The sequence below is a fragment of the Podarcis liolepis genome, assembly GCF_965112155.1.
Source record: "Podarcis liolepis genome assembly, chromosome: Z".
Lineage (NCBI taxonomy): Eukaryota > Metazoa > Chordata > Lepidosauria > Squamata > Lacertidae > Podarcis > Podarcis liolepis.
Window position 1 is genome coordinate 14901909 of NC_139570.1, and position 24632 is coordinate 14926540.

Sequence of the window (24632 nt, forward strand, 5' to 3'; positions counted from 1 at the left end):
AATGGGACTGCAGGATGTTAATTAGCCTTTTGACTTTGCATTGCCACTCTGTATACAAGGCATTATTGAATTACCTGTGCTTGTTCAATTCACATGGTCACATAGATAGATATATGTGCATATTGTTATGAGTTTTGGGGTGGGGGTGGGGGGAGAGGAGGTAGGTTGTATGTAGGCTGTATGTGTCCTCCTAAACCCTGGACCCAACAAGTGTTAAAATATAAGCCAGGCTAGCTTTCTGTGTTGAGGTGATCACCTGGGTGATGGACCATTAAGAGAACAAAGGAAAGGGGCCACTGTGTGAGACAACAAATGGGTGGGGGCCCTCCTTCAAAAAGATAGCGTTCAAAGTGGCAGTGATGCGGCCTAGAGGTAAAGCAGCAAGCTGGACAGAAAGTCAGAGCAATGCTTGATTTCTGTCTGAATCCAAGGCTGCAGCTATGGAAGAAATAAGATCTTTTGGAGGTGTTTAATTCTGTGAAACTCTGCATCAAAGGCTCAGGTTGTTTATGTGTGTAAATAAACCATAACTCATAAAGACACCACAGTCTCTGCTGTGCCTCATTCCAAAATGAAACAGGAACTGTCTCCCTCAGGAGGTTGTGGACTTTCCTTCCTTGCAGGTTTTTAAGCAGAGGTTGGATGGCCACCTGTCATGGATGCTTTAGCTGAGATTCCTGAACTGCAGGGGGTTGGACTAGATGACCCTTGTGTCCCTTCCAACTCTACAATTCTATGATTCCATGAACCCTGGGTAAGCACCTGGAGCCCCTGGATTCTCACACCACTCAGAGATTTGGATGGCATGCAGCAATATTTTGCATGCAGCACATTAAAAGAGTGCATTGCTTTCATATAAGGGGAGAAGAGGGGGAGACTAATGCTGGGTAATAATAGCTAGAAGATAGTAACACTAAAACATTTATGCCTCATTCTTAAAATAGGCTTTTCTTGTATACTCTTTTTATTCTATTGTTTTGAGAAACAACATAAGGAATCTGCATGTCTATTTTATTTCAATAAGCTCTACTTCCCCACCTGTCCAACTTGAAGATTTTTGTTGAGCTAAAACCAGACTTGCCCAAAAGAGCTTATCAGGCATAGGTGCATAGGGCTGTGGTTGCTCAAGCACCCGCAAAAATTTTCCTTGAATGGGCCGGGCACCCACAAATTTCGGTGCCAGGGCCATGCACACTGCACCCATGCCATGCACCCATGGTTAAGTTGGCACTCCTGTCATCAGGTATGGAACCATTGCCCAGGCAAGCACAAGCTGCAGCCCTGAGAAAATGGTGAATTAACTAAGCAGGACCTGCCCAAAGTGTTTTGGTACCTAAGGTACCCTCCCCACCCTGCCAGGAAAGAACGGGTGAGTGAAGATATACATCAGCAAAAAGCAGGCTGGGGGGAATAAAGATTGACATCAGGATCTGCTGCCTGTGTGCTTCCTGCTGCCTGAGGCAGCCTCCTCACCTTGCCGCATGGGTGGACTTACCCTGTAACTGAGAGATGGCACCTGTGTTGGATGAAATCAGGCATTTTTAAATTATTATTGATTACAGTGGAAAGTGGGGTTGGCATTGCAATCAGGTAAGGATTATATTCTCATTCTACTCAGCCCCTAGGGGTGGAATGGCATTCCATAAAGGTTGGGGAAGCATCCAACCCCAATCCATGGGAATCACCAAGGATCTCATTGGGCAATCAGAAGCACTGCAGCCAGGTAACAGCCCTAACCCAATCTTAAGCCATGCCTTAGCCAATCCTCCCATTGAGCCCTTACACGGCTCTCTTCTCTGTGCTGATCCTGCCCAGTGCCATTTCTGCCAGATTATCAGTGCCTAACATAACTAAGCCTTTTTCCACTGAAGGAAAGGCAAACACACACACCCCACCCAACAGGGGAGCCAACTAAGGTTGGGAGGGAAACAAATAATTTCCAGCCTTGTCAACCAGTAGTCCAATAGCTTACAGAGGCTGGTGTGGGGCAAGCTCATGGGGCAAAATGGCCCCAGGACCTTGATACCATCCTTTTTTCATGAGAGGTCATGGGAGGCTCCCTATCCCAGAAGATCTTGAATAAGTGCTATGGGGGAGCTGTAACTCCACCTCCCTCACTGCTTTCCAGGGCCACACATTGCCAGGCAAAGTCTCTCCATATGCAGATCATGCCCAGAATGAGGCTTGTCAACACACACTGGTGACTTGCAGTGTGTTTGGACTGCCTGGCAGTGAGCCTTGCATATCAGTTGTTATCAACAAGAGATATGTTTCATCTCCAACTGCAGTAGCAGCTGGTCCCTGGGGACTGGTAGGGCAGAAGACATGGAGACCAAGAGTAGGTGGAGCCATAACCAACAACACAGAGAATTAACTGATTTTGTTCTCATCCTCTTTCCTGATGTTCTACATTAGCAACACAGAGACTGAAGAGGATGAAGCACACAAGCTACTGCCACATTTTGGACTAGTTGGAAGTAAGAAGATTGGCATTTGATGGGGTAGCTGAAGGCAGCTTGAAGTTGGTGGGGCAGCACTAGTGAGGGCTGGAGCCAGTTTGGACTGATAGGATGGAAGGTAAGGAGACGGTTGATAAGCTAAGTCACCCACTGACCAACTATAAATAAGCAGGTGGGGAGCTGGAGCTGGCTGAGGGTAGTGTGCCCCATTTGCCCTTATAGATCAGCCTCCTCTGTCAAATGGTATTTTCATTTTCAATTCAATCCACTCTTTGGATTGCAGTTTGTCGCTGTAGCTGGTGAAGGAGGGGCAAATAAAGAAATAAATCTATACAGGGATTCACAGCATTTAAGCCATTTCAGGAAGTCCTTAATATTGACAGATGAGCTTTAGGTACGGAGGCCAGGATTTGAAAGATAAAGGAAAACAAAACCTCTAGCACCTGATTTCCCCCAACCCCAGGCAAATAATCAGATAGAGCAAAAGGGAAAATAAACCCATGCTTCCCCCCCCCCCCACATCTGTCTCATGAGAGATAATAGGGACCATTTATCAACTGATAGTTTAAAGGGGATTTATTTCTATGAAAGAGGAGGGATGTGGAAATTGTTCTATATAAAAAATTGTGGTGTTTTGTTTTGTTTTTTTAAAAAGGAATATCTGTAGCCAGAGTATTATGAGCTACAAATATTTGATGTGAGTGAAATCAGAAAAAGATTAGGCATGGAACTGGTGAAACCCCACCAGAGTGTCCTGGGATTAATGTGTTTTAACAAGGATGGGAAATCTCAGGGGGGGTGGACAATGCCCTCTTGGGGTTCTTTGTCTGTCTGCCCCCCCAATGGTGGTGATGAAAACTAGTCCTTGTTTTTCCTTTCTCCTCCTGCCTCATCTACTCTCCAGCCTGGCATAAAGAGCTTCAAAAGTGGCACCAGTCTGTTTTCTTTGGCTTTGTGCGTCCCCCCCTTCCCCCAATGCCTTGTGTTGCTGTTGCGACTTTAATATGAGCTGTCAATGGCATTGTCTTACCCCCTCACTTTCTCCTGCCAGCAGGAAAAGGAATTAGTGTCTGGCACTGATGGCTGCCAGGGAGCCTGCTATGCAAAACATTAGAGGGTGTTTTTGTTTTGTTTTTAGCTTGGGTACCTTTTCTTTCTCCATCCACTGGAAGGAATGGCACTCAAGTTCGATAAAGCAGGGTGACAGCTTGGCAGTTGTGTTTTGCTTTTTTTAAAAAAACAAAAACAAAAAACACTATTCAGTTTTGAAATGTTAAAAGACTGTTTGCCTTTGTTATTCCTACTGTAAATTTGGAAATAAAAGAGGAGGAAAGAAAAGGGAGGAAAGAATTTGCCCTCCAGATGTAACAGGAAAGAGCTTAAAATTGAATATGACAGCAGGAACAGCTTGAACTAATATCAAGAGAAAGTCAAGGTATGAAGATGCTACACTGGCTGCCCAAAGAGCTCTTCCATTGCACTTCTTCCCAGACAGGTAGTGATATGTTGGCATTCCTGGTTTCGAAGGATCCCCGCCCCTCACTATAACATAGGTTTTTATCACTCCCTATCTCTGTAATGCTTGTCAGCAAAGGTGGGCTGTTGCTGTTTTTCTTTTCCTCCCAGATATACACAAAGCAGTGTGAATTCCAGCTTGGCTGAACTCCTGCTAAATAGCAACATCCCCACAGCAATGCAGCAAGCTGGTGTGAGGACATAATGGTGCTGAAGTAATCAGATAACAGCTACTCAGAAGAATGCCCCCTGGGGTAGCTTTATGCTCCTCTTCCAACTCAAAAGGCGCCATGCTGTTGCAGCAATGACATTGATGCAACAACCCTCTTAGTCAGCATGACAGCAGATTGGAGTAAAATGAACAACCTTTCCCTCCCTCCCCCTAATTCAAGGTGTGTCCTGAGGAGAAGAGGGGGGCAGGGAAGGGACCTCACACTGACAGCAAACATCCAGAATTCTCAACTCTGTAAGGTTATATTTACAAGTGAGAAATCTGGAATCTGCTCAACAAACTGAGCAGTTGCTGCGAGGTGCCCTGCTTGTGTATGGGATGGGGTAGCGGGGCAGGGATCCCTCAGGTATCTTCTCCATTATTAATATTGCAACAGAGGTATTTTAACTCTGTCAGGCGCTAGGAAACAGAGGAACCAATCTGCTCTATTTTAAGCGAGTGAATGCTTATTATTATTTTAAAAGTATTTATTTATTTATTAAAAACCAAGATGGCGCATGAAAAATACTCCAAAACAGCAACATGGTGTCAATAACTTCAGTCTCATACTTTATCCTGCTTGCCTTTTTTTAAATAAAAAAGAGAGAGAAAGAAACAAAACAAAAAATAAAGTAATCAAAGAAAGGAAAAGGAAAAAACTAACAAATAAAAGAACCAACGTACTAAGTAGGTTCAAGTTCAAATTTCAAATAAGCATAAAATAAATATCCATGTAAATTTCCCATTTTGCTCATAGTACCGTATTTTTTGTCCCATAGGACGCTCCATCCCATAGGACGCACCTAGTTTTTTGGGGGGGGAATAAAGGGGGGAAAATTCCCTTTATTTCCCCCCAAAACCAGGTCGGGGAAACCGAAGCAGGTCAAGGAACAGCGGGATGGTAGCGCTGCGCCTCCCTGCTGTCCCCCGAACTTGTGGGGCTGGCCAATGTCTGTCCGGCGCGCGGGGCGCCTAGGCTGCAGATGTGTTCCTGAAGCCTGGAGAGGGAGAGGGGTCGGTGCGCACTGACCCCTCTCGCTCTCCAAGCTTCAGCGAAAGCCTGCATTCACCCCATAGGACTCACCCAGATTTCCCCTTCATTTTTGGAGGGGAAAAAGTGCATCCTATAGGGCGAAAAATACAGTACTTGTCATCAATAATAGTGCTTAATGTTAAAGCCCTGTCCTGGACATTGTATGCAATGGATAAATGTGCATATTTATATGTAATGTTTTATTCAAGCACATGTGTGCCATAACTCTGATGGCTTTAGTACTGTGTGGCCCAACTGTATCATCAACCTTATTACTCCCAACTCCAAAAACTAGCTCTTAAAGCCTGATTTCTAAGGATACTGTCCACTTGTAGAGACTAAACAGGCAGGGCTGGTCTATCCATGAGGCCAAGTAAGGCAAATGTCTCAGGTGGCAGGGTCCCCAGGGGAAGCAAATCCTGATGTCGATCATTCTCTCCCTCCTACCCCTGTCCCTGATGTCGATCTTCAGTCACTCATTTGTCCCTGACAGAGAGAGGGTGGCACCCCATTTTGGTGCCAAAATGTCCCAGGCTGGAGACCAGAAAGAAGACCAGACTGGCCCTCAGCAGTGCAGATATTGGCCACTACTGATTTAGAACAAGGAAATGGAACAATAACATAGACATACTGGATGCAATTTGTAAGTCCTTTTGCATTTTTATGTTAATGATTTATATTCTTTTAATATCACAGACCTTAATGAAGAAAGAAAATGACTTACTATTTAATTATATTTTTTATTTCCTTGAATAAAACAGGGATTGATTTTCATTATTTGATTCCACAGCCAGCGATTGCAAAGAGATGTATGTCACTTAATTCCAGGTGTCCAGCTAAATGATTTAGTTTCTTGTATCTTTAATGATCAATTTAATAAATCAATAATGTTGTAAAGTGTAAAGATAAATTATTACAAATGAGGGCAATAAAGAAGAGACTCCTCTTTAATAGGAACCAGAGTAAGAGTGAAGATGAATTGGTCAATGCTGGACCTCTGGGAGAAAAACACACACACAAGGGTACTATATTTGGAAGAGTTGAAATCAAAAAGACAGGGTTTTCAGGTTTATTCTACCCTGACCCACCAATTTCCTAGCTCTGCATCTGCTTTGTGTGCAAAAGGTCTCCGGTTCACTCTCTGGTGTCTCCAGATGAGAACCTTGTCCAAAAGCCTAGAGAGGCACTGCCAATCAGTGCAGAAAACACCAAGCTATGCTGAGACTCAGTATAAGGCAGCTTCCTATGTCTCTAGGGCCTTGAGGAAGGAAGAAAAAAATGTGTGGAATATACAGACAAAAGTCTGTAAAGTGGCCTTTTTGTAGGGGCACTGAGAAACTGGGAAATTACCTCAGAAATTTACTGCGATGAATTCTTTTCAGAATGTTTGTCTCACGCTAAAACTCAGCCACTCAAAGGTAGTTTGACAGATTTCCATAATTTGCGTCCTTAAAAATAAAATGACTGAATTTCAGCCTGACAGCTTACTACTCATCTTTTTCAGAAGTTAAAATCAAATTGCTAATACACAACATGCATACGGCAATAGATCTAGTGTAGAAGAAAAAACACATAAGAGATTATTTTATGTAAAAAAACAGAAAAACAAAATAGAGTAATATAAAGGCCAAAATGATAGAAAGAGGGGATCTGAAAAGCTACCCTACCTGACTCGTGATTTCATAATAACTTCCAATAAAATATTAATTGAAAATCAAAGTCCTGCTTTTTATAAAGGTCACAAGCAGATGGTTCCTTTAATAAAAGGAAGAAGGAAATTGCTGTACTCCTGATACTTTTCTATCAGCATGGAGATTTTTCGAGCAAAAAAATATATATTGAGGGAAATTAGTTCTGTAGGCTTAAATAATTTTTATAGAATTTTTAAACAGTTGTGTGTACTTATATACACATATATACATATACCAAAAACCTGAAGAGTGAGATATTAGCATTGTATATAACACTGTTGTACATGGAAAGGAGTTATTAGAATGAAGAATAAGTCAGTGATAAATGAGAGAAAAGAGATTGAAGTATTATCACTTATCCTTAATTTACTTTGTCATTAATTTATTGTGGCAGCTGATCTAATCATGGACGAGATAATTTCAGTGAGAAGCATTCAGACTGCTCCTTGAAGCTATTGTCAAGAGTACGGAGCTCAGTTTCCCCCCAGTCTCATCAAGGCTTGGTATAATTAAATAAAAATAATAAAAATAAAGTAGCTAACAGATAAATATGCTTAAGGGTAAAAACTCTGTAGTGTCAGAGAGGCACATGCTCTAGTGTTTTCCCACATGCAGGTTCTTCCAACACTTTTTATTGCTGTAAGTGCCAAGATCTTAAAGGGATTTCTAAGCATTCCACAGAATTTGATCAATAGCCTTCTACATGATTGGGAAACTTGCCCCATATGGGTTCCCAAAGGTGTGGAGGATTCTTCTATGTGTGATCAGCAGAAAGTGTGTGGATCACTTTCTGACCAATGTGCCCAATGCACAAAGGAGCTTGCATGTGGGGAGACACTGAGGAAAGAGCTTGTGTGAACACCCTCTTCCCCCTAAACAATTTTAACTCTAACATCCATGGCCCTCAGAAAGGACCATCTCCATTTGCTTTGAATGCAGAAGACCCAAGGCTCAATCCCCACCCTCTCCAGGTATGGATGGGAATGCCCCCACCCATCTGAAACCCTGGTGAGCTTCTGCCAATCAGTGTTGACAATACTGAGCTAGATGGACCAATGGCCTGGCTGAGTATAAGGTAGGGGAGTGCCTGGAAATTATCCACATATCTCCCTGTTGATCCCCTCCCTTACATTTCCAAGACATTCTTCATCTTGGATGTAGGCGAATTTTTTAAAGTTCCTGCATTGCAGGGGTAGCCACACCACATGTAACGCTGCCTTCTATGAAAGAGACAGGGCATTCTTTCAGCCAGAACTTGCCAGAACTCAGTTCCGGTACCTCTCAGGGTGGGCGCCATTGCCATGCTAAGAAAACAAGGGAGGCATTCATGGTGAGTTCAGGCACTTATTTTTCTAGAAAAATACCATTGGCAACCACTGGCTCATGGCCTTGGACAAACCTTTTTATCTCAGTGAACCTCTCAAAATCTGTTCTGTTCTGTTCTTAAGGATAAGATATATAAGCAGACAACATGGAAAACAGTAGTTCTGATATCAAGCACAGCAGAAATAATCAATCCTATTGAGATCGCTCAGACCACCTTCAAGCACCACCTGTGATCCCCATGTCTCATCTGTTCTGAGCTAGCACCTATAATATAAACGGATGAAGTGTGAAGAAGTGCTTGTGAGCATAGCTATCCAAAAGTGAATCAAGATGACTGATTATCCTACTGTAATGTCACAGCTAGTGCTATGCATCTTATGCTTAGCCAAAACTCTGTTACTCATAGAAAACATGGCACTTGAATCAGTTGCTGAAAGAAGTTACCTGTTTGAGATAAACCCATGCAGTTCACAAAACACTGAAAATAAAGTCTCAGCTCCAGACACTTAAATCAGTCATCTGCTCCATGCATAGCACAATCAACAGCGATGATTATCATTACATTCAGGCTCCCTGTGTTTTGAAAACCGTTGTTTAACATTCAAAAGGAGACTTTTTTTTCCTTGAACCAACCTTGAATGCTGTCAAAGTCAATTTGAAGAATTTTGTCCCTGTCTTGCATTTCTACAAGTACATTATGTATCATTTGCATGCAGAAAGAGCTTATCTCTGCATATCATTAACACGAAGTGTCTACACACACGAGAGGGGAAAAAGGGAAGGGAGGGGGGAGGCAACCACATAGAGAGACCTGGAAGAAAATCTCATTTTGATACTTCTAAGGCCAGGCTTGACAAAAGCAGAAACTTTCCTTCTCTCATATCTTCATAAATTTCCATACAAGTTCAAGAATGATTATGGGCTCTCCCACCCCTAATCTGTGTGAGTTTGCAAACAAGTAGAAAGGAAATTAAAGCAGTTTCATGTTAGAGTGTCTGTCTAAGACTAGGGAGATAGGAGTCGAATTCCTGCTAAACTATGAAGATCATTAGAGTGACCTTGGGCCAGTCACCAACACTCAAGCTAATCTACATCAGGCCTAACTCTCAACCAACCCCCTACCCCAGTGGTGGCAATGGAGCTCCTATTAGCAGCTGCTTATGGGCAGCTACATTTTTATCCTAGGATGTCCTGGAATGATATTATCTCTGGGGTTCCTGCATGGCTGGCATTTGGTATCATAAGCCTTCTTCATGAATAAATGAATGAGTGCTTTCCAAAACTGCCTTCATGTTTGAAGTGGGGAGATTTCACTTCCCACCCCAATTTTGAGTCTTTCAACTCAGCACTACACTAGCTCTTTGGCTGAATATGCAAGGGTATGAGAAGACGCTGGAGAGCCTGATTCTAGACCCCACCACCATCAAAGAGCTAATGTGGGAATTCTACCCAATAGAAATAACAGCAAAGGGCAGGTTCTACTTCACCAAAACAGGAAGTGTTTAAATGAATTTTCCATTCCACACCTTCTGCAACCCCAATAACACCAGCCCACCACCATCACAAGCTGATGCTGTCTGCATTTTTAAAAAATCTACATACAAAATGCAAATGTGCATCTATCATTTGTTCCTTGCTCTTTATTCAGTTTTTCCAGTATGCTTGAGGGGTGCAGTGCTAGGGTTAAATTATTTGGAGGCAGAGCAGAATAACCTCCTTGCCAGCTTAGACAATGTCCACATAGCCAGTCCTTGTCAAGCAAGCTGACAAGCCAATTTCATATGGACAATCTCGCTTTTGCTGGTCAGCTTTCCCTCTCTATCTACTTAGCTAATTGCATGAGTATCATTGGAATGACCTGGCTCAGTGTCTCCTGTTTAGCACTAAAAACTGTGAGTTGGCAAACATGAGCTCCCTTGATAATCCCCTAGCTGTGCCATCCTTCTGGTACGTTGCTTGCGGTACAAATGCCATCACTGTCAGCTCAATTATGGAGGCATGAAGGACCGTCTTCCTCCAAACCAATTGATATAAAGTGTCACGCAGGAAAGACCACAGACTGGGCAATACTGGGGGGAAATGGGCCACTGATTAAACAAGGGCTTGAGATGTTCATTGGCTTTGACGGAGTGATGGAAACACACAGAGAAATCTTGCCCAAAAGCTACAATACTGATAATGAGCTGTGAAGACTGCCATTCAAAAAACAAAACAAAAACAAAAACCCCTCAGAATGGACCAGTTGTGTACTACAGAAACAGATGTTGCTAAGCCCCTGCAGCCATCAACTGCCTTTTGGAAATCTTAAGTGCTGCCTGACAAAGAAACACAAGCTTTTAATAAGTGAACATTTTTGTAGATCTATTGGTACAATCCAGGTGTTGTGGCTTGGGGCAACAAAGCCAGTCAACTATCTTGAGACACACAGTTGTGCTGTGGTAAGAATCCTGTTTGTTTGTTTGTTTTATCTTTGAGAGAAGGAACTTCGATTCTCAAAGGGTTTCCTTTACTACTAAGGTCCATTTTATGAATGACTAAATAAACAGCTGGGACACAATTATCAGCAGAGTTGGCTGCATCTAAACAAGCAGTTCACTGTAAAGTAAAACTGTTCCTTGAATGCACCACTGCAGCTATGGGACTAAATGTCTGAATAGATAGATAGATGATAGATAGATGATAGATAGATAGATGATAGATAGATGATAGATAGATGATAGATAGATGATAGATAGATGATAGATAGACGATAGATAGATAGATCCATTGTATAGAAAATAAGAATGTCCTTTGGAAGGATAGGTCAGAATATTTCCCATTAACATGCTACTCCTCTGTGTAAAATTTGTTGGTCTGTTTAATACAGTGCAACATTTAGCCATGTAATCCCCCAGATGCAGTCTGAAAATGGTATGGCCCAGGAAAGGTGGACAGACCAGGCCTAACAGAGCCAAGACTGTGGAAGAAAAGATACACTCTTCCAGTCCATCATACACTTGAGACAGATCACTACAGTTATCATCTGAGTGAGTCCTAAAATGTCTACATTATAACACAGTGTGCCTACTCAGTGCCCTATAGGTTGAGTGAGAAGCCCTATGCCTCTCCAGCTGCTGTTGGATTCCATCTCCCATCACTCACAACCAGAATGCCCAGTGTTCAAGAAAGATGGAACTTATGGTCCAATGGTGCCTATATGGCAACTGGTTGCCTATCACATGCTTACAACAATCAGATTACCTAATAAAAAACCCAGTCCACCAACCATCCCTCATCCCAACACCTTGCAAAAGACAAATAAGGAGCTTTCTTGAGGGGAACGAAAGGAAAACCACAGCCCTTCTGTGCTCTGCAGTTTTGTGTATAATAAAGGAATGTCTCTGCTCTTGGAAGAGCTTGTTTTGCTGGACTTGATATGTTGTCAAGTTGCCTGTTTGCCTTCTGCGAGTTATTGTTTTATTTGGCTCCCAAGTCTTTCTTTCATATTTTTTTTTTTTTTTTGGTAAATATTTTATTTGGCTTCCACTTCTGAATCGTTTCCCCAGCCTGTTGGGCAAATGGATGCTGCTGGACTGTGTTTATGCGCCTCTAAACGAGAGAGAGAAACTGACTGCGTAATTTCAGAGCGTATGTAACTGCAAGATGGGCTGTGCAGTGCAGCGCATACATTAAATCTGAGGATGAATATGTGTCCAAGGCACAAGGGAGAATACCAACGACAGAGAGCAGGTGTGAGTATTAGGACGACAGTCCAGGCAGCAACTGAACTAGGACAACTGCACTGGGACTTATGTTCAGCCTCATTCCAAAGCCCCTCATCTCATCAACAATGTTGCCTGGAAGGCTCTAATATTGCATTCACAGATCAGCCATCATCTCACCCTCATTATATTTGCTTCTGACATATAAGACAGAGACCTACAGGGCAAAACAAATAAAAATTAAACAACCACCTGGCTTCTCATACAAGGTCAACATTGGGGCCTACTAAGCTATGCCAGATTTAACTCTCTAAATTTCCCAGAAACATTTTTTTAAAAATTAAATAGGGGTGGAGGGAGCTTTTACTTCGGCCTGAAAATGTCATGTTTAATTTAAGGCCAGACGAGAATGGTTGGACAAAACTTCACACAACTCAGCCAAGTCATGTTTGGACTATAGAGTAATGTTTTTAAGGGGGTGGAAGTAGGCGTACATTTTGGAGCAGAGAGATTGAAAACTAGACTTTCATAATATGAATTGGTACTCCTAATCTTTTCTATAGTCTAGAGGTTCTTCTGTGAAAAGGACACAAGCAGCAATAAGAATAAGTTGGCTGGCTAACCGGCCCAGACTACTAAAATGAAAAGCCCTGCTTCATCTGCATAGCATTTGGAAACTGCATGGCACAAGCAAAGAAGCTTTTTAAGGGAATATAACAAACTACTGTCACATTTGGGAATCAACATAACTTTGAGGCCCATCACTCAATAAAAACAGACTGAAACAGAAGTAGGAGAAAGTATCATGAGTGAGTTGAAGCCACAAAGTTATTCTAAGATCCAGTTAATAGCTGAAGTATTTCTCTCTATGGTGCCCCCCCAAAAAACAGTAAATGTAAAGGTAAAAGGACCCCTGACCATTAAGTCCAGTTGCGGACGACTCTGGGGTTGTGGCGCTCATCTCGCTTTACTGGCTGAGGGAGCTTGTCCAAAGACAGCTTCCGGGTCATGTGGCCAGCATAAGTAAGAAGTTTCTGGTGAACCAGAGCAGTGCACGGAAACACCGTTTACCTTCCAGCCGGAGTGGTACCTATTTATCTACTTGCACTTTGACATGCTTTTAAACTGCTAGGTTGGCAGGAGCAGGGACCGAGCAACAGGAGCTCACCCCGTCGCGGGGAATCAAACCGCCGGCCTTCTGATCGGCAGGCCCTAGGCTCTGTGGTTTAGACCACAGTGCCTCCCATAGTACTACTATTTGCCTTGCTGTACAGTGAACTCACATTAACTATACGTGCTGGTTAATTACATGAATAACGTCTGTAACGGTTGACAGATGACTTTTGCAGTCATAGATGGCCAGATTTGGACCAACTCTTCTAAGTAACTTGACAGTTTGATTAAGGAGTCCCTGCCATCTTGAACAATGCTTTTAAGGCTAAAGAAGTCCACTGACTTGTCACACTGCCACCCATCAGTGTCCATTTGGTTAGCCCTAATCTCTTTCCTTTGTAAAATTCATGTACAGTCATGCCCTTGCGGCTTTTCAAAAAAGACACCCATTTATTGACTTCATCATTGTTTCTGATTTATAGCAGTCACTGAATGTTCTTATATCTTCTCCCATGCTTTCCTCTTGCTGTCACATACACCCGGGCAACACCTTTACTGGCCCCAACAACATCACACATACCATCTCGGGACTATTTAATTGCTCATCGTCTAACATTATGTATGCCATCCAAATGCCAACAGTGTCCTTCAGCTCTCTATATTGGACAAACAGGCAAAACCTTACACCAAAGAATAAACGGACATAAATCAGACATCAAGAATCACAAAACAGAGAAACCAGTAGGAGAACACTTCAATCTCCCAGGACATTCTATACAAGATCTCAAAGTAGCTGTTTTACTACAAAGGAATTTCAGAAATAGACTGGAAAGAGACGCTGCTGAATTGCAACTCATTACCAAACTTAAAACCATGGAGAGACCTGGTCTGAACAGAGGCATTGGATTCTTATCTCATTATACATGACTAAGCCATTTTTTACCTTCTCACCCCTTGCCTTTTCCTGTAAGACCTATTGCAGTCCTTAAGAGTCGTCAACAGGCTCATCTCAGCTATCTGCCAATCACCCATTCCCACCACCCTTCTGAGTAATACCCCTCCCCACCTTCTCACTATATAGAAGGATCTGGCAACTTCTGTTTCAGTGTATCTGAAGAAGTGTGCATGCACACGAAAGCTCATACCAAGAACTAACTTAGTTGGTCTTTAAGGTGCTACTGGAAGGAATTTTTTTATTTTATCAACCATTTTGTAAGCCAAAGGCCAAAGAACATGGCCATCTAGCTTGTATCAGAAACTACTATTGTGTGCATGGTAGCCCTACATTGCATGGCACCTTCCATACAAAGCAGAACTTGTAATAAGCAGTTTGTGTTTGATTGCAGGGGCATGCTGCAGTCAAAATTAACTACTGCTATAATCTTGTGTACTGGCTCTTAGCGAGCCTTTCACGTGGCAATGGACTGTACACTCTGGATCTATGAAGAAAGAAAAATAAGTTTCTGGACTGTGAAGCAGACAACTCTATGAATGGTAGCAACTCAACCAGGGAGCATAAATGAGTAAAACACTACAATGGATTACACAGTTGGAATTCACATCATCTGGGGCTATACTTGGTGGCTAGCAAATGCACCTGCTGCAAAGCAGATGTCTGATGCAGGGCACACGTCATTCTCTTCCAATCTATAAATCCCAGGTTGGAAGCAATGCTTCACAGCTGGCAAGTGGAGAGAGCAAAAGGCACAGTTGGTTCCGCTGGCATAACATCCTGCATTTTATTTGTCAACAAATGTGTTTCATGATCCATCATTAACATTCTGATTGATTGGCCTGCTATGCTGGTGTAATTCTTTTTCTTCCCTTTTACTCTCCAATCTACAATGCTGTTCTGTCTCGGAAATGTGTTTTGAAGAATGACCAGCACTACTGACTCACTGGCAAAGAGAAGTATTGGCAAAAGGATAGCAAACCAATAATGTTCATTGCTGGGCAACGTTAGAATGTTCTATAGACATGACTTGGAGGACCTTGCAGTGGTGTTTTTCCATAATATTTATCCCAGCTTTGCCAAAAGCTGAATGCTCCCATTTGTCAGAAAAGAATCATAATCTCATTATGGTATAAATCAGCAACAGCACCGAGACATAATCCACAACCTCATCAGATGTCAGTTGTTGGTTTTGCAATCATAAACAAAGTTTTCTTTCATTTGTATACATTTTTCTATGCAATATCAATGCAATACATTAAAAACAAAGTCAAAATATGTTAATGTTGCAACAGATTGGGCTGCATCTGTCAAGATTTCACATGTTTTAATGCAATTTGGAAACTGGAGACAGGGTATTCACACAATCCAATTACTGTGGCTCTTCCCCCATTGCAAAGAGTAAAATTGGATAAATCATTCACACATTTGCAATGCATGCATCAGGATCACATACCACCTCCTACACACGAACACCCGAGGTCTGCTCCCATACTCAACTGTGAGTAGGTTATATCAGTTCTTGAAGCAATCCTCTGATTCATAACCCACAATTTCCTAAAGGAATGGGTTTAGAAAGGCCATATAAAATAACCACCTGAACAAACCATTTTGAAAGTAGACTACTGCTATCTAAGTAGCAAGCCCCACTGAATGCAGTGGGAATATATATTCATCAAATATCCTTTATTAGGCATAGCAAACCACACATTATCAAACAGACACCGTATACGGAATATATATTCAATTGTTAAGGTAAGGTACAAATCATCAATTCCTTAAAATGCACAAATCCATAACTGCTTCAAAACAGATACATTTGCCTCAAGGCAGGTCAGCTCATAAGCATATGCAATCACTTTATCACACACATCACTTTACTTTTGATGGCTTTTAACAAGGCATGTGAACTATAAGTACCATTGCTCTTTGTAAGGTAGAACTTTCCACATGTAACACAACTGAATGAGGAACACAGATCTGAATGGGATTGTGATAAGCTATGAAGGTGCAGAACCACAAACATCCTGAAAACATCAGGACTGAGTTGGCTGTGTGATCTTATATAAGATAAGTTATCTTATATAAGATAAGTAATTAGGGCACTCTGAACTCAGTAGCAACTGTTTGGAATCAGGCAATCCTTGTTGCTTTTCTGTTCTTGTTCCAGAGAAGCCATCAGGTGATTGTCTAGCCTCCTGACTGTGGGGCTCTCTAAGATGTCCATGTCTTTGCCAATGGTTGAGACAGGAAGGTTAGTAACTAAAGAGGCTAATGTGCCAAAGTTAAAAAAAAAAGTGGATCTGCTACCCTTCCTCCAAGCTTTTCTGACAGGTCATGAAGGAGAAGAATAAGATGTTGTGCTTATAAGCAAGGAAGTTTGCACAAGATTCATGATTGGGCAGGGCAGATCAGTGCTCTAATTACTTCCTCCGAGATGTTTGCGAGCTATGAAGGATAGGGATGGGCAGTGCTTTTTTTCCTGGGGGTACGTGGCTGTACACACCCCTAAACATGTTGTGAAACTAAGTTTGGCCTCATTGAGGGGCAGTATTTCATTTTAAGTAGGAAAATGTGAACACCTATAAACATATATATATATATTAAGCACTGGGGATGGGACATTGTTCCTATGAGCAAAGAAATCTGCCAAGATTCATATGTGACCAGAAGGTGGGTAGATTAGTACTCTAATTGCTTCCCTAAGGGAGAGGTATGACATTTAGTCATTATTGCATTTAAATCACTTATCACTTGTATTTCCTTGTGCAATTCAAGATTGTTAATAGCCAAAATAATGAAATAAAAAAGAGGATAAAAGAAAACAAAAAATAGCAAACTAGCAGATTAAAACCAATAACTGCAGCCGCACAAAATGTCATAATGAATGAAAGATGGGATGGCCAAGCTGTACAGTCTATCCTCTGAAGGGCAAAAAGTCGTCCTAATCAGATTTTAATACCAAGATGGTAGGTAAACGAACAAAGAAATGACAATTAAAGAAAAAATATGGGATAAAATGAACATACCTAGTTAGTTCCAATGTAGAATAATAGAAGTGTAGAATTTGAAAGGGTCTGGGGGTTATCTAGTCCAACCCACCTGTGTATAGGTGAAAGGGAAGTTAGCAAGGGATTCCTGGTTCCCTGCCATGAGTGCTGCTTGCCAGCTTTCTCCAAGTATAATCTAGGGATTATAGGATTTACACTAGGTCAGCCTAGCTCAGTATTGTCTGCACTGACTGGCAGTGGCACTCTAGGTTTACAGACAGTAGTTTTTACCTCTCCATGCAACGCATGTGCTCTGCGTGCTGCGTTAGAGTCCATAAAGAAGCAGCCAGAAACCAAAAGCATTAAGCATATTTTCCCCATTGGACTAGTGGTGGGCCATTTCGTCAATTTCAGTTTCAATCAGTGTCTCATTTTCCCACTTTTAAATTTAGTTCTCCACAGTCCCGCATCAGTTTGCAAATTTCTTTTTTTTAAATGCCCCAAGAAAATTAATCAACATTTTAGTGTTAATTTCTCTCAATGTATATATTTTTGCAAACATTTCCCCCTAATATAATGTGAGATACACACACACACACACACACACACACACACACAATATGTACGTATTTTGGTACATATTATTTGGTTGGAGAACTGAATTGCAAAGAGAGAAATAAAAATAATATTGAATAATATTCATAGCTACTTCTCTTCCCAAGCAGGAAAGACACTGTGACCCCAGGTTTTAGAGTCTTTAAATTTGGCTTTTAATGTTGAAGAATGCTTGGCAACATGATGGACAACAAACAAGAAGCTGCAATGCCAAATCCTGCCAAATCCAAATATAAAATGCCCCCATCTAATGACACCCACAACTGTGAATTTTGTAAAATGCATACATGCACATATATTAGAAGTATGAATATCTGACTTTGCAAACCCACCCACAAACCTTTGACAATTGTTTGACATTTGCTTGAAAAATCTCTCCCCGCTACCATCCACATTTGTTACTGGAGGGTGTGGTCCTGATCAGATCATGGCAGTCACAAGAAAATTAGATTTCCCTTTGCATCGGTGCTGGACCATGTATTCAACCCATTAAAAGTGGCCCTTAAGTTCATTTTACAATGGCACCTGCTTGAGAATTCCATTCACATATGCATTCCTAACATGACAGTACAAATTAACTCCCTTCAAAATATTATGTTGGCACTCAGTCAGCAAATTATAGTAATGACAAGTGTCTGAGCATTCCCAAGAGTAGGTCTACGGGAGGTCATGTGCATTATTATTGTTTATCAGTGTTACAACAGTGTATATCTGTCTCATTTCTCCACCTTTGGATTGGGATATTAATTTGAGGTGACCGACCTAACACCAGGGACATCGATTTACACAATAGTGCCACTTACTGCCAAGCTAAGAGAACACAGCAGGTTTATATTCTACTTCCTCCCATATTAAAATATATAACAGTTTCTTCTGCTTAATTTAGTAGCTTTTTCTGCTTAATTTGTTTTCTTGTTTCTGACTGAACAGGCTCAGAAGCAGACTATGTCATTTACAAAACTAATTGCAAATTCTGTTACTCTCTGGAAGTCTGATAAGAAACTAACACCACAACAAGCACCATGATAATAATTGGTCTTTAGTGTCAGTACGTGCCAATTAACTTCATGCTGAAAAGCAAAATTTAATTTAACAAAGCACCATGTGCATAGCTGGAAAGACTCACCCATCACTGACACTTTGTTGAAATGACTACGAGGTGTAAATTTTCAGCAAGGTGCATAGCAGGCTTCGGAAATTGCTCCTATGAATCACTATGGGTATTGGGCACATAATTACCAAGAGCACCACAGAGAAGTTTAGCCTGCATAATCACTTCCAAAAGATGGGTCCAACTGTGTTGGAGTTATATAAAGTAAAATAAAAAAAAACCTTTACAAACAAGGTGAAATGCTGATGAAGTGGAGGAAAGCAAATAAAAACCTGTCCTATAATATCCACACTTTGAGTCTGGGTTTCATGTTAATAGTGCATGGATTGTCACTGTATTTTCTGACTTGTAAGTAATAAATCCCACTATAGTAGACGGGTGCATTTATTTTAGTTTATTGAACACAATTTGCATTTTTATTTATTTATAGAAGTATTTCTATAGTGCTCAAAGTGGTCTACAGCAAAATAGATAGATAGATAGATAGATAGATAGATAGATAGATAGATAGATAGATAGATAGATACGGTGACATCTAAACCACCATTAAAGTAGTACAACATGATTAAAATGACTACCTGTTAAAAAAAAATTAAAGAGTTACATAGGCTTGTCTAAGCAAGAAGGTCTTCAAAAAGGCTTGAAAAATCCAAAGCTAGAAGAGTGTTCTGCAGTATGGGACCAGTAACAATAAATAACTGACTTCTAGTGGAGGCCAATTAAGCCACTATAATATGGGAGACGATTAGTAGTGCATGATCTGGGATATGGACTTAGGCAGTCCTTAAGGAATCCTGGACACAAGTTAATATATTGCTTAATAATAAAATCCTCTAAGCACTTTACATAAATAAATTGATGAAAAGAAGTTAACCTAGACATTTTTTTCAATATATATATAAAAATCTGCTCTGCTCAACCACATTGCCTACCACTGAGCCAGCTGCCCTTCCCTCACTTGTGCGGGAGCATCTCTCCCACTCCACAGCTCAACATAAACCTTGTTGTTGTTTAGTCATTTAGTCGTGTCCAACTCTTCGTGACCCCATAGACCAGAGCATGCCAGGCACTCCTGTTTTCCACTGCCTCCCGCAGTTTGGTCAAACACATGCTGCTAGCTTCGAGAACACTGTCCAACCATCTCAACCTCTGTCGTCCCCTTCTCCTTTCCCAACATCAATCTTTCCCAACAACAGGGTCTTTTCCAGGGAGTCTTCTCTTTTCATGAAGTGGCCAAAGTATTGGAGCCTCAGCTTCACGATCTGTCCTTCCAGTGAGCACTCAGGGCTGATTTCCTTCAGAATGGAGAGGTTGGATCTTCTTGCAGTCCATGGGACTCTCAAGAGTCTCCTCTAGCACCATAATTCAAAAGCATCGATTCTTCGGCGATCAGCCTTTATGGTCCAGCTTTCACTTCCATACATCACTACTGGGAAAACCATAGCTTTTACTATACGGACCTTTGTTGGCAAGGTGATGTTTTAAACAGTTCACCTGGACCACCTGCCACTGGCACAGCTTCCTCACTTGACTGCCTGCCATTTGCCACACTCTGTAGATGGTGTGGTCACCTACTGGCGGACTTGTAAATTGCAAAGCATGAGGGCAGTAAAATTTTTACGTAGACAGGAATACACACACAACACACAAACACACAGATATAATGTGACGTCTCTCTGAGCAGCTTGCTTCTTTTTACAGCCTGCAACTTTTTGCACCCTGCTTTTAGCTCACAGGCCAACTAAATGACTCTCGCCTTTTGCCTTTTTAACTAACTAAACTGGAGGAAGGAAGGGCCCCTCCCATTTGTCATCAGATGCATAGCTCCTCTCCACAGTGTTCTTAATGGGCCATTACCTTTCCTTTGTTTCCTCTTAATGGCTCATCACCCAGGTGATTACCTCATGAGGAAGTCAGCCTGGCTTACAGTTCAACATAAGATGAATCCAGGGGTTCACAGTCTGGCACCCAGTTTAATGCTGCAAACATTGATGAAATTCTAACATTTACCGGGTCCATGAATTTAGGGGAGTCTGCTACCCTTGAACTCATAACAATAATATTAAAGTAAGCCCAGTTTACACAGGGGCTATGTTCCAGGGATTGTACCTAAAGCCAAAACTGCATATAGCCAAAATGCATTGAGTCACTTTCCCCAGAACTTTGCCCCCTTTCCATCATTCATTCATTCATTCATTCATTTATTTATTTATTTATTTATTTATTTTGACATGCACATAAAGCTGAATATTCACATGTTAAATCTCTGTATGTTATGGTCTCACTGTGTATATATAAATGCATGTCAAATCTGCAAATTTGTGTAGGCTTCTCTAAACAAACAAACATGGTTTCAGCAGGCACTGGAAAAAGTACAGTTCCTGCCTAAAATCAATGGGTGGGGGGTTCCAGAATGTAGGTGCTGCTGTGATAAAAGACTGATTTCTTGTGAGTATAGAACATTGTATGGTACTTCTATTGGCTATTACAAGATGCAAAGCGGGGACAAAGGAAGTACAAGAATCTTGTTTGGTTGGGTCACATAGCTAGCTAGTTCCACATAAAGGAACACAGAAAAGAAGCAGCCAAGCTACAGAGAGAATTCCTTTTCATACATAAAGGTGACTTTAACCATTCCTAAAACAATTATCGTTCATCTGAAATTATGATATATGAGCCTCTGGATGCCATTGTTCTAGGTTTGTATCTTTAATTACCTCCATTATTAGAATTTATCCCAGTAAATAACACTTTGCCATTTGGTCAATACATTTATCAGACTAATCAGTAACATAGTAACTTTACACAGTGGATAGTGGTAATGGAAAATTAGATTGTTTGGAGGCCTTAATTTCCAGTCATGCACTGCATTCAAATAGGGTTCTCACACAGAATGAAAGATCAATAGTGCAGTCTTATGCAAGTCAACTCAGAAGTAAGTTTCATTTAATTTAATCGGTCTTACTCTCAGGTAGGGATGGATGAAACTCACAAATTCAGTCTCTGCACTCCCCTGTCAGTTTATATTATAGTGCACATTTCCCCTAGACTACACATTTTTAATACATTTTTGCCTAAGATTCACATTCTTTTGCAAGCAACTTCCCCCAATATAATGTTTTGTATCTTATTTTCACCATTCTGCATACTTTCCCCTAATATACATACTATTGTACCCTTTATTTGACTGAAGAGCCGCATCACAGAATTAGAAAAAGTGCAAAATTTGAAGAATAGCCAGGTTTCAGTTTGAATATTGTTTCATGATTTTGAATTAGGTGAACAGCAACCCATTTCTCCTCTTCTTAATCCCTGTGTGAAGCTACAAGATGCTGCAGCTTTGCTAAGGATGGGTTGTGGTTCCCTTCAGTTTTCCATAGCTCAGTTTTCTACATTTCCACATCAGTTTGCTTTAATAAAAATAAGTTCTCATAAAATTTATCTGCACTTTAGTGAGAATTTATCCTTACACACATTTTCATAGGAAATCTTCTCACCAGAGCTTCTCACCAAAGAAAGTTTTCCCAGAGCCATGTATTGTGTGAGACTATCCAAGGGGCAAGTTCCGACTCACTACATCCCTGATGAATGCAATTTTCAACATGAATATATATCATAAAAGCAGTGTGATGTGGTGGAAAGAATAATTGACTTGAATTTTGATTAAAATCATCATTCAGTCATGTAGCTTATTGGATGGCCTTGGTTGGCTTACCACCATGATATTGTCATGTTCTAGGGGATACTCTCAGGGGCTAGGGTCCCAGTTACAGAAAATATAATCCTCCACCAAAAGTACTCAATAATGAGGGAAAGGTTGCAGATGCAGCACAGTGCAAACAAACCAAGGTCAAGCACAGACAATCAGTCTAGGTCCAGACACGATCCATAGACAAAGTCAGGCAACAGCTCAGAATCAGTATCACAGGGAATTCAGAATAACTGAAGGCAGGGAGATTAGAATAAAAAAACTAGGAGCCATAGACCTTTGCTCTTTCCATAAACTAGAAGGCTCAAGAGGGAGGCCTTATATACTTTGGCTTCATAATGCATACCCTAACCACATCTGGTAGTAATGACAGAGTATCAGAGATTGTTTACTTACATGTGGTCCAGCAACTCTGGGTCCATAGACCTAAACTGTGAGATCATTCTTCAGCCTTGGCCTGAAACTTTGGATGCTGGTTACCAGAGCAGCATAGAAGAAAGCCTCAGTACACATAATTGTATACACAATGTTAGAATTCAGGATTTTGACAATTGTAAAACGAATTGAACTTATTGATTCCTCCTAACATTTGTATTCTGCCTTTCACTTCTCAGCAGACACAAGGAAGTTACAAACCAAAACAATAAAATTATTTTTTAGAAGGTAAAAGAGCAAATAATTAGAACATTAGAAAACACGGAGAAAACATTTTTTAAAAATTGCACATACTATCCTGAAGGCCTTAGCAAGTAATGAAGTTCACTGAAATGGGACTCTCAAAAGCAAGAAATGAAGAGGGTCTCTGTGGAGATGGTTCCATAATCAGGTGCCACAAAAGACAAGGCCCTACCTTTTGTTCTCACTAGCTAAAGCTCTATTTGCGGTCGGTCCAGTAGGGCCTCAGAAACAGAGTGTAGCTCTTCAAGAGGTTCATATGGGATCTTATCTTGATCCTGCCATAAAGTTCTTCCTTTGACACACCTTGTTACAGAATCAACCATGTCTCCACACAGCAATTGTTCAGTCATAAATTTATTTTGTGGAACTAACAGTTTCCGAGGTGTGGGGAAAGGAGCGTTCCTTATCGCCATTGAATTAAAATACAGGAAGTCTGCTGGAATTGGTATCATTAGATTGCTGTGATATTTCATCAGCCGCACAGCCTGGAGGTCTACTCACTGAGTCTCTTTATATTCACCAAGTGTTTTGAATAGCTAGTGAGAATGTTTTTATGCCCATTGTGTGACTTAACTCATTTTCACAACAAATAAAGATACTTTTCATGTGGTGCGCTATGTTGATCTACATGCTCAGTATATTTCTCCAAGTGACAATATTCGTCTCCCCTGAATAGTTGTTACGTACCTAGCCATTAATTCTCTTCATTAAGCTATCCTTTAATTAGCAGGTTTCATTGAGACTTTTAAAAAAAGGTAACCTGGGTAGATTTGATCCACGATGTCATTAATGATGGAGTTCAAAATGGAGCTTTCATTTTGCAAAACCAACCTATGCATCATTTCCCCTCTGGCTCCCAGAATAAACCCATGCTCCATTTTTAACAAGACATTTCAGCTCTTGATGATTTACCCAGCTTGTAAAAGAATAAAAGTCCAAAGGCAGTGTCATAAATTTCAGCCCAAGCTTCCGCATGCTAGAAACCATTCAGACACGGGACTGACATGTTTCTAAACCTGAGGCACTTGCTGCCAGGAGACCGAGAGGAAACTATTAGAGTTTCCTTCTAGGATCAATTAAAATGCACATTTTTTGGTGGGGGGAGGGAGGTTAAGCAAGCGATAGCCAGGCATCTAATGAAGAGACTGAAATAAAAGGGTAATTTTTAAAAAATAGTCCACAAAGGTCCAGAGAACGGTCTGTGGTAGACTGTACCAACACAGTTGGCTCCCTATGGAAGAGGAAGGTGTAGGGAGGCAGCAATTGGGGCAAATTTTATGTAGAGGAGATGAAATCTATAAATTGGAGGGCCATTGTGTGAACAGACAGAATAAGAACACAGGAAACTGCCTTATACTTAGTCAGACCAATGGTTCATTTAGTTCAGCTTTGTCCACACTGACTGGCAGCAGCTCTCTATCAGGGAGAACCCCCACCCCATCCCACCTGGGGACGCAAAAGAACGCAGTGCAGGAATTCTTCTTCCCAATGTTGGGCTTGAACCCATGACCCTGAGATTAAGAGTCTT

General features: G+C 41.2%; 1 long non-coding RNA gene across 1 annotated transcript in view; it reads right to left on the reverse strand.

The window, feature by feature from the left end:
- The window catches only part of LOC310698888, a 411787-nt gene that overhangs the window by 15459 nt on the left and 371696 nt on the right, over positions 1-24632 (reverse strand). The gene's annotated exons all lie outside the window — the stretch shown is intronic.